The 11539-nt window shown below is 33.5% G+C and overlaps 1 pseudogene; it reads left to right on the top strand.

Annotated features, from left to right (window-relative positions):
* Positions 1–10199: 10199 nt before the first annotated feature.
* Positions 10200–10988, top strand: LOC135195328 (uncharacterized; annotated as a pseudogene).
* The last annotated feature ends 551 nt before the right edge of the window (positions 10989–11539 follow it).

The raw sequence follows: 11539 nt of genomic DNA, 5'->3' as shown, positions 1-11539 counted from the left end.
TCTAATTATCCCTTTCCATTTCTCGACACACACACACCGTAAATATATATATATATATATATATATATATATATATATATATATATATATATAGATATATATATATATACACACACATATATTATAAATTATTACTGTGAGAGTACTTTTTACCTTTCTTTTTCGCACATACGATTGATACAATTTCAGTAGGTTCCGCCCCCCTCACTCTTACTCTTCCTCTATCATTATTTCCTTCTTCCCTTTCATTCGATCTTATAAACTAACATAACAATACTTATGGTGTATAAGAATATAAACTAAATTATTACTAAAGTAATAATAGTTTACTTTACAATTCTCCTCTCTCTATGTCTAAGAATATAAAAAAGCAAACAAAATTATAATGATGAATGTTTTGCCTTAACTGCTATTTCTCCTCTTACTATTGCGATACCGGAATTTCACCAAACTCTCTCTCTCTCTCTCTCAAAAAATTCATGCAACTAAATTATAGCTATATTTTATCCTTACTAATTTTATTCCCAAATTATTCGTTATTTTATCTAAGTATACAGTAAACTGGCATTACATAAGTAACACCAGTTCACCATATATACATAGCCCTCTTCTTTATATGAGACAAGTTAATTTTTTTATTTATTTTTTTTTTTTTTTAGATCATACACACACTTATCATAAAGGTTTATTAACATTAGTAATCTTTAAGTCTACACACACACACACACACACAGAGAGAGAGAGAGAGAGAGAGAGAGAGAGAGAGAGAGAGAGAGAGAGAGAGAGAGAGAGAGAGCTTTTATTAATTTTATATATGTACAACCACATTTATATTATGAATATAGTTTCACTTCTATTACTTATACCATTTTACTGTCTTAACTGCTATTTCATTCATAAAGCTCTCTCTCTCTCTCTCAAACACGAAATTAAGATAGTGATAATTCACACTTTACTTCTCTTCTCTTTCACTTGCCCTTGCACGCAATTACTTTGGTAATGGTAGATAACAGGATTGTACAGCAAACCACTATTACCATAATAATTTTGATTTGCCGTATAATCTTCTCTCTACTTCACGTGGATTCAAGGCACACGTCACTATTATCATGAAAACTGTTTACCCTTACCTCCTTTTCCCATTTTTACCTAATAAATAAAATTCCTTTGGTTAAGTTAAGTTAAGTTACTTTATAATCCTCCCAATCTCTCTCTTATATTAGTGATGAATGTTTACTCTCCTATATTAGTGGTGAAATTTGATAAAATTCTTAACATTTGCTTTTTTTCTTCTTACACGCAATTTTGATTATGGAATGTCAGTAATATTCTCTCTCTCTCTCTCTCTCTCTCTTATACCAGTCAAATGAATGAATTAGTGATAATTTTATTATTTCCACCCGATTATTCGTTCTCACTATTGTTATGGTTGCAATTACATTAACAAGGTAATGGTAGTTTTAGGTATAAAATGCATCCTCCCAACCCCCCCCACCCTCTCTCTCTCTCTTCTGCTTACTTAAACCAAAAAAAAATTTTGTGATGATAGTTTGCTCTTTATTTCTTTTATTCACTATTAGCACACTTACACAAAATTATTACATTAAATGTTCGGTTTTGATATAATTTCTCTCTCTCTCTCTCTCTCTCTCTCTCCTCTCTACTCTCTCTCTCCTCTCTCTCTCTCTCTCTTCTCTCTCTACTCTCTCTCTCTCTCTCTCTCTCTCATCTCTCTCTCTATATAATATATATATAATATATATATATATATATATATATCTATATATATATATATATATATATATATATATATATATATATATATATATATATATCTAGTCCTTCACACTTTTAGTTTTCTCTTTTTTCTCATACACTATCAGTATGATTACAACATTTTCACCTCTCTCTCTTTTAAATTTCATTTTAATTAATTTATCATCATGCAAATGACCTTGTTCTAGGCCTTACATTTCATGGCCTACACCTGTATTTCATCCTATTTCTTTGAGCCAGCCCTATAAGAGATCATAGTCAGCTAATTGGTCTGGTTCTACTATTTTAATGCTAATGCTAATCTCTCTCTCTCTCTCTCACACGTCAATATTGTTGTGATGATAATTCACCCTTTGCTTCTCTTTTCTCTTACAAACCATTACTACAGTAATGGTGGCTATGGCTAATTGGATTAAAAAGTAAACTACCACCACCAAAGTAATGAAAGTTTACTGTATAATCCTCCTTCTATATTACACACAGATACTACCATGAAAGGTATTGATATAATACTTTACTATTTACCTGTTTTTCACATTTTCTTCCTGATATCATTCCTATAGTAACGTTATATTAATGAATACATTCTTTCTATTACATACACAACAAAAACAAAATGATTAGTGATAAATATTTACATACACAACAAAAACAAAATGATTAAGTGATAAATATTTAAGTTTAATTCTTATTTTCCACTTTTCCCCCTACAAAAATTATAACGAAGCTCGCTCTCTCTAAAACATATACGTGCAACGTACAGATCTTTATTACTGCCTTGAGACTTTACACAGTTCCTTTCCCCCTATTATTCATAGTTATGTTAGTTTCATGAAAAATATACAGTAAACTATAATTGCCAAAATAATGCTAGTTCAGTGTAATATTCTCTCTCTCTCTCTCTCTCTCTCTCTCTCTCTCTCTCTCTCTCTCTCTCTCTCACATATATTATATATATATATATATATATATTATATATAATGTATATATATATATATATATATATATGTTATATATATATATATAGATATATATTATATTACTATATATATTATATATATATATATATATTATATATACATATATATATTCTATATATATATATATATATATATATACACATACATAAGTGATGTTAGTATTGAGTTGATAACTAATATTTTTTCGTTTCTCGCCCTCACACCATTAATATGATTTCTGCAGTTTCCTTTATGATATCTCTCTCTCCATCTCTCAAACACAATCAATATTGTAATGATTAATTACAACGTAACTTTTTCCTCTCTTTCATTCATTCTTACATACCATATTCATGGCAATGGTGGTTTACTGGGTGATATAGTAAACCAAAATTACCCAAGTAATTATAGTTCTGTATAATTCGCTGGGGGTTTTTTTTCTTACATATACAAGTGGCACACAGAATTATTACTGGGAAGAATGTTTCGCATTTACTGCTTATTCTCCCACATTTCATCTCAAACACCATTGTGATAAGTTAACTGCCTAATTTTCTCTCTCTCTCTCTCTCGTTTGTGCGCGCAAACACGAGACGATATTCAATAAAAGTTCAACATTTTTTTTCCCCACTTCTCCAAAGTTTAAATATGAAAGTATGACCAAAAGATACCATTCTTATATAAGTAAAACTAAATTTATAACAATTAAACCAGTAATTAGTATATGACAATATTTAGTGATAATGTTAGGGCTAAAGGTGGCACAGTTTGAATGAATAACTCATGACATTTTCCACATGATAAACTAAACAGTACTCAAGAACCTGTGAATCATCAAATAAATATTAGTTACACCCTTTAACAAATATGTTTACAAAAGCAAAATGTAATATGCTACATAATACTAATGATTTACACAACATACAATTATGTCAATGTGGCACCATGGAAAATTAAGAATAATTACTCTGTCACCAGTACGGATAGTTACAAACTACAATGAATACTAACATTCATAGACTGTGGTTGAAGCTTTTTATACTATTACATCAAGTTACACAAGAATTTACATGTGCTTGCATAACGTCACAGAGTTCAGGGGAATACACAACACCATCCTCTCTTAAAAGAGCAACCACACTCCTTGCTCCTTGACAACTATCAATACATCCCAATTTAACAGGCTGACCTCCTGAACTGAGTCATCAATTGCTGGACTTTAGTCACGACAATTGCAGAACAAACTAAGTAATAGAACAAACTAAATTATAAAAAATTAAAGAACAAACGGAGAAAACATTACGAAGTAATCACAACCTTTATTATAACACTTGACCACAATAATTACCCCTTCCCAATAAACAACATTTTCAAGAAGTATTAAAGACATATACATTATGCATAAGAGTGCAAAATAAGCCACAAAACAAGTTACAAAGAATAAACTCGTAAAAATAGATATAGTAATTTCACAATGACCCACAAAACAAGTTATTAAAAATAAACACCTAAAAATACAGTACTTAAATCACATCCTGTTTTTGGAAGAGCTTACAATGTCCTCATTTAAGCAACACCACTACAACCAAAGATCCTAGAAAACCCACACAATACCATCTATGGGCACGAGTATCAACTACTGTAGATGAATCAACATTCATTATCATATGAAGTGTAGTAACGTACAACAAAGTATTTAAAATAATATTTAAACTTCCTTACAAACTCACATCACAGATTTTAATATATAAAAATATTAAAACATGTAGAATGGGATTTTTTTAAAGATTAAACGTAAACCTGATGCTTATAATCTGCTTAACACATCAGCACCATGATTGTAAGAACCTGGAATACATACAACATTGAACTTGAAGGGCTAGTGTTAAAACCAACAACATTGAACTTGTAGGGGTGAAGTGTCAAAACCCATCTTGATTTTCTGCCATACTTGCCTCTGAATGACTCAAGACATACAAAAGGCGTATAGTCTGTCTCCAAGACGGAAGACTCACCGAGTACGTAATATCCAAATTAAGTACAATCAAACAAGATGGCATACGAAAGCTTCACGGCTCTACTAAGGAGTGCTTTTGTTAAGCGTCCACTTGCATTTTGCTAGCATAAGCTACAGGCATAAGTGTCACCATGGTACTGGAATGTAAGCAGAATGAGTTTCCTGGATCAGGATGCCTCTATACCAAAAATGTTGACAGGGATGACTTGATATGTTTAAATCACTCTGGACACTCACTGGATTGAGGAAGTCGCTCTGTGAAACCTTTTCCCAACAGATCTATCAGTGGATATAAGAGATGAGAAATTATGAATAAACCTACAGGAGAAATTTCCAAGACCTAAATTTTCGTGGTTGTTTCTTGGTTGTATAAATCCTTAAAATGACGACTGAATCAATCTTACTCCCCTGGGGGCTACTACCATTTTTATCAATTACACAACCAAGATGACTGATTTTATGGAACCCAAGATTATGCTTTCCAGGCTTAGCTGTAAGACCATAGGAAGTCAGTTGCTCAATACTTCATGAAACTGAAGTTAAACGAGAAGAACAATTTTTGTAAAAAATAAAAATGTTACCAAAGTTGAAAATAACACTGATCAAACCATAAACAAATCTTGTGCATCCACAACATGTATGTAGCAAAACCAGTAACCAACTCAAAGGGCATACATTTGTACATCATCAGTGCATACTATAAGGGAATGCTTAATAGTCATGGGGCTTGCTTTCCTCCATCATCGGTATTTGATTGTTAGCTCTTAGGTCAATCTCTGAAAATAATTTGGCATTACAAAACTTGAATAATTAATTTTCATCATTGGGTAACTACAGAGGTTCTATACACTTTTTTTTTATAGCGTAGTCAGTCTCGTCCTAGAGGATTACCCTTCCATGGTCTACCTAGAGCTCCATGGTTATCAGATTAACGTAAAAATAATTCTCTCTTTTAGCTGGTCTTCTGGTCGGGATTTGTCATAATGATAAACAATATAACACGCGATGGAGTATAAATGGACTCAGGATAAGAGGGTATTTCCTCTTATTCTCGGTAAATGCTGAACAAAGATACCTACATCAAAAACAGCAAGAAAAAGAAGCGGCGATGCATATAAGTATGCACCATCATATTGTTTACCTACAACCAAACCAGATCAAGAAGCCATTCCTCTTCTGGTCAGTGAACCAGATGTCTGAGAATTTCGTTCTTCGCTTATCGTTTTCATTTTTGAGGATTATGGAACTTCTAGGTCGAAAACTAAGAGTATTAGTTCTAGCTAGAAACTTGTTAGCTTAGACTTTGGAACAATGATTTAATTGTGCAAAAAGCCATAAACTGGCTTATTCGCTACTACACATTAGCGCTTCTCACAATCGTCATTTGCAGTAGCACAAATTGTTTTGAAGACTTTATCATTCTATCTAGAGTTTTATTTAAAGAAATATTCTAAAATTATTATCATTATTATATTAATTAATAATAGATAATCCTTTCATAACAAAATGTTGGCAATAGCCTTCTAGGCAGTAGCCTACAATCTACATCAATTCAGCGAGAATAAGTCGGCTAGACTGTACTAGATATTGACTGTAGCCTATAACCAAGGGTTATGTAGCCTTAACCACAATAAAGCTTTTAGCTTTTAAAAAATAATGCGTAATATTACACTATATTGTTTCCAGGACGATATTTTCAACCTACTACCCAAATCAGAATGCTGACATCAGAGAGAGTCTAAGAGTTGCTGGCAAACTCATTTTTTTCATTGTTTTTATGCATGTATCTTATTGCAGAGGTGCCATATGGACACTACATTTCCGTTGTTATTATATTAAGTGCACCATGGTAAATTATTTCATCTTTCTTCATCTCAGGAATAGGTATTTTAAAACTCAGGAATAGGTTGTTGAGACTTGAAAAACTTTATACTATTTGTTATACAAAAATTTCAATTGAAAATATTTTTATTGTTATTTCCTACAGCTGCACCAACTGCACCAACTGACCCCAAATTTATTGCAGGTAACTATGGCACCCAATCCAAGTTCCTGCGCCATCTGGTGTACCCTTCCTTTGATCTCCATTCCAGCTTGGCTGACAGCTGAGTGTATGTGTATATATTGTTACAAATACATGAGACATTGTGTACTGCAAAGTGAATTTATACCCTTAGGTTCAATAGACTATAATAAAAGAATATCAAAAGGTAAGTGAATGATAATACGTCAATGGAAAGTTTAAATATTATTATGTAACATAAATATTTACAGCAAATTACATACAAACAAACAACGCACTTAAGACAAAAAAACAAAAGCAATTGACAGCCACGTATCAGAAAAGTAAATTACTATATAAATTGGAAACTAAGAACAAAATAAAATTTGTTATTCAACCCTTACAATACAAAACTTATACTGAAGAATATGGACTTATGAAACTAGGTAGACTGCTTCCCTGCCAGATACCAAGTCCTGTTTAGCAGAGTGGAAACTAACAATATAGGTGAAACAGTAGTCGAGAAAAGATAGGCAAGGACTTTAAAGACATGAACAACTATAGAATCAAGGCAAGTGGTTCAAAGACAGGAACAACTACTTCGAACGAAAGGACAATAGAAAATTGTATATGGAGGGGAAACAATCAGACAAAGTGTAACATGAAACAAATGTACAATAAAATGTGGAAGGTGTAGTTTTATATATATATATATTATATATATATATAATATATATATATATATGTGTGTGTATATATTTTGGTAATATATGTATATATCTATATATATATTATATATATATATTATATATATAATCTATATATGTATGTGTGTATATATTTTATATTTATATATATACGTATATATATATATATAATATATATATAAACACACACCACACACCCACACCCCCACAACACGTTTGTGTGTGTGTATTATAAGTGCATACACGAGATGTACCTGAAGCTCTCAGCATTAATAAATCACATAAATTAAGTACTATTTTTCCTCACTCCCCATAAGAATCTAGACCACCCACATCAACTTGCAGAAGTTGCCTTCCCCTTTTCTTCATAATTAACAACTGGATACAGCGCTTATCCTACTTCACTCCACCCACCAAAAAAATCTGCCTCTCTATCCTATTTTTCCAAACCTGGTGTTGTCCTGCAAATTTCTTTCTAGACTAACCCAAAAAGAAGACAGCTTCAAGATGTGAAAACAAGAGACAAAAGGAAGAAGGAGGGAGAGAGCGACCAGAAGTCTCTCTTCGATCGTCATTCACTATCTTGGGTTCGAGACGATTCTCCCCTCCCAAGCTTCTTTTCCCCCTGTGCCGGTGCTCTAATAAAGACATGATTCCTAACAAACCAGGTACGTTTGGATTTGAAATTTGCTCACCGTAATGTCCTTTTTACTTCATTAATTATTATCTGCTCTCATATATTTAACTCAAATCCCCCCTTGCCATCTCCTTCAGAGAAGAAGTGAAGGGACGAATTATTTGTGACTTGTAACTAGAAATGTTCATTTATATTGCTCATTCATAACAGTGTTAAGTGACTATTATTCTCTGCCTTATGCAAAACCCCAATTGTATTAATGGCGTTTTCGAGAATTACAGTGCATCCTTAATTTGCAGAAATGGGCTACCCAAGAAGTTGTATACCTCCCTCACACATTCCAGGTCCCAGTATCACCTATCCCGAATCTCAAAGGATCAGGAGCGAAGAGCTACTGATAACATTTTTTTTATGATTTCCATAGCTTTACAAGTCTCTTTTCTGTAAATGCCGGGTTCTTCATAAAAGGAATTTATATTTTACTGGGATTTCACAGTAAGCACCAAGAGTTTTGTAAATTAACGTAACCTCAGTGCAATGGAGATCGTGCCTTTAGGCCCCGTATAAAAACTTCTGATCTACATAATAATAATCCTAGTTCAGTGTAACTTTGCATTTTCCCTTAAATCCATCAGTTTTAATACCTTTTTTCTCCCTTTACTCTTTATTACTTGCGTGGCACCCATTCTTGTCAGATGTCAGTTTATTTTAGACTAAATGATAAAACTTCTTCACACAGCCACCCACGTAATAAATGGCGACCATGGCCAGCATTCACAAAATGAAAAGCTGTAATTGATTTCTCATCAGAGTAGAAATTATTCCCACTGACCACGTTTAACACTTCACTTCCCGCACGTACACATATGTACGTAAAAATTGAATTTGCTTAGGCATATCTGCACTAGTGTGCAAGAGAGAGAGGAGGAAATTTTTTTTCCCCCCACAAGTAGAGGAAGACTAGCGCCACTGATTCTGCAGAGTAGCAGCGTTCTGAAGTGAGCGCAACTGTCATCAGGGTTGCCGTTTTGAGGAATTTCGTCGAATAGTGTGGCTTTCTGGAGACATCTGGCAACCCTCCGTGGCTTTTCGGACCATAGGCCACGTCGCTGTGGAACAAAATTCCACGGCACTAAAGAAAAAAATTCTTCACTTTGCCTTTTTATGTTTTATTATGAAAATAAAGCTATAAAACATATCCTGCTTATTTATATAAATGAATCTATTGCAACCTTTACTTTCCCTCGTCAATAATACTTTACGTATACTAAAGTAGTGACGTCACTGATGTGGATTTATTTTTTACGTCACGGAAAATAATTCTACATTGGAAAATACGCATTCTAACCATTAAAGTTTCCGCATTCTAACCGTTAAATCATAAAATTTACGTTAAAAAAAATTCTGTGTCTTTTGTGTGGTATTAATCCAATATGGGTGATAAATAAGACAAATAACCTCGGAATTGAACCAGAGGTTAGCCTAGGCCTACAACAGAGTAACTCCAGACGTAAATCACAGTCCACCGGCACTTCACCGTACATCCTTATTCTTGACAAGGGGAAATGTCAACGATTAACATAATACATCATAACCATATCATTATGCAAATAATTAATAATGATATAGTAGGCTACTCAATAAACCTTTTGTATTATTCCTCCAAAAGGCAGCTATGGCTAACAAAAGAAAATTGCGGGGATGATTGGCTATTAACGGAGGAGTTTAAACCCTGCTTATCCAGGGTAGAGGGTGAACCCACCAAGGCATTCTGCAATATTTGTCAGAAGGAGTTTCCCGCAGAACTGACAACTATCAAACGGCACAAGGTAAAGGAAACAATCACTTTTATTCTTCTACTGTATTATTTTGATTTACTGCTGATAACTGTGAAAATTATACAAACTGTATGAATTTTTTATAACTTGTGTTAATTCAACAGACAACCAACATTCATCTCGTCAGTGAAGCCAGTCAGACCCAGACTGACGAAGACCCCCATAGGCATAATGTGCAACACCAGATAAAATTGGCAACAATCTTGCTGATTTGCTTTACTGCAGAACACAACCTGCCTTTCTTGATTGCCGACCATCTCATTGACTTATGTAAAACAATGTTTCCAGATTCGGTAATTGCACAAGGCCTACAAATGAAAATAACAAAATGCACTGAACTAACAAAAAACCTAGGTACCTGTATGGCAAATGATTTAGTTGAAAAATTAAAGAGCAATTTATTTTCCATTATCATAGACGAGTCAACTGACGTCACTGCAAGCAAGTTCCTCACTATTATAGTTAAGTATTTTGACTCTAAAAATTGTACTATTAAGACTAGAATGCTAAACCTAATTGATATTTATGAAGGTAATGCTGAAAACGTTGGTTCTAGTGGGGAAGTACTTTTCAAAAAACTTATGGGAATATTAGAGGCTCAACAGATTCCTCTGAGTAACTTCATAGGATTTGCTGCAGATAGTGCTTAAAATGTAATGGGTGCATTTAACTCCCTGAGCAGTAGGCTAAAGGAAACACTACCTGGGATTACAATTTTTAAATGTATTTGTCATTCAATTAATCTTTGTTCTTCAGAGGCTGCGAAAACCCTGCCTAGGCAATGCGAGGATTTCATACGCAATGTCTATACTCACTTTGCACACAGTGCAAAGAGGAAATATGAATTCAAGCAATTTCAAGGTATTTTTGAGTTAAAACCCCACAAAATCCTCCATGCATGCCTGACACGCTGGCTCTCCTTTCACCAAGCAGTTGGAAGAGTTTTAGAACAGTGGAAGGCACTGAAAGAATATTTTATAAAGAAAGAATCAGAGGAAAAACTCAGGGCAGTAGACTTGATTGTTAAAGACATGAACGACCCTTCAATTTAGCTTTATCTAAATTTTCTCAACTTCATTTTGCCTACAATTAATGCATTAAATCTAATGTTTCAGAGGCAGACTCCAACTATTCATTTAATACATTTTGAAATAAACAGGTTGTATAAGACGCTGTTGCTATATTTCTGCCGTAAGGACCTTTTTGATAAAGCAGACTTAATATCTTTTGACCCTAATCTTGAAAAAAACCATGTGCCTTTGAACAATATCTACTTAGGGGCAGCAGTGCATGGGCTACTTCAAACCGAACACTACAGACATCAACCATTTTTAAACCATGTAAGGTATAGGTGCAGATCATTCACGATAAAAATGTGTATGGAGTTACAGAAAAGATTAAACTTAAAACATCCATTATGGCATATGGCTTGATTCTTTAATCCTGATAAACTCCTTGATAACAACACGAGGTCCATATTACCAACATTATTACCTTTTACTGAAATTGTGCCCCGTATTTACAAGGGGAATATCCAAGATTTAGACAATGAGTGGAGAAATCTCGACAGCATTTCCCTACCTGCAGAACTCAGGTCAGAACA

Source organism: Macrobrachium nipponense, chromosome 16 (genome assembly GCF_015104395.2).
Source record: "Macrobrachium nipponense isolate FS-2020 chromosome 16, ASM1510439v2, whole genome shotgun sequence".
Taxonomy (NCBI): Eukaryota; Metazoa; Arthropoda; class Malacostraca; order Decapoda; family Palaemonidae; genus Macrobrachium; species Macrobrachium nipponense.
This window is presented reverse-complemented; position numbering and strand designations above follow the sequence as displayed.